This window comes from Habropoda laboriosa, unplaced genomic scaffold, assembly GCF_001263275.1.
Source record: "Habropoda laboriosa isolate 0110345459 unplaced genomic scaffold, ASM126327v1 scaffold22, whole genome shotgun sequence".
NCBI lineage: Eukaryota > Metazoa > Arthropoda > Insecta > Hymenoptera > Apidae > Habropoda > Habropoda laboriosa.
This window is the reverse complement of record NW_017100261.1, coordinates 8,687,521-8,688,079: the sequence shown is the minus strand read 5'-3', so window position 1 is coordinate 8,688,079 and position 559 is coordinate 8,687,521. Positions and strand designations below refer to the sequence as shown.

General features: G+C 31.8%; 1 protein-coding gene across 1 annotated transcript in view; it reads left to right on the top strand.

The window, feature by feature from the left end:
• LOC108572655 overlaps window positions 1-559 on the top strand; it is a 25,273-nt gene that overhangs the window by 21,927 nt on the left and 2,787 nt on the right. The gene's annotated exons all lie outside the window — the stretch shown is intronic.

The following is a 559-nucleotide window of genomic DNA, read 5'->3' as shown; positions in this document are numbered from 1 at the left end:
TTTTTCACTCGCGTTCTACGAAAGTTTAGTTCAATAATAATATTGAAAATAATATAAATTCGCGTGGATGTAGGCCGACCCTATATTTTACTGACACTTGTGGAATCGACCCTACATTTTTTTTTTTACGTGGAGGTAGACCGACTCTATATGATAAACAATTGGCAACCAAACGGTGGCTGTCCCTCTACATTCGACGGGTAATGTGTATAGGTATTTAATGTATTTTCTTAGCAATTTGTTTTTGTAATTCATCCAAATCTATATATTATGAAATTAAATTAACCACTCAGTAAGTATTAACATTAGATTGTTTCCTATATGGCCATGGTGGTCATCAGTGACTGGAGTGCCTCAAATGTTTAGAATAATTAAAATAAAATAAATGTTGTCAACTAAAAATTTTGAACGTCATAGCTAGCTAGACATTATTTCCAATTGAAAAAAAAAAATTATAAAGCATAATACTATAATCCTATGCTTAAAATAATGAATATGTATTTTCTTGTTGCCGCCCGACAGCAACCTGTAAATCTGGCGTGAACGTGTTAATAAGTAA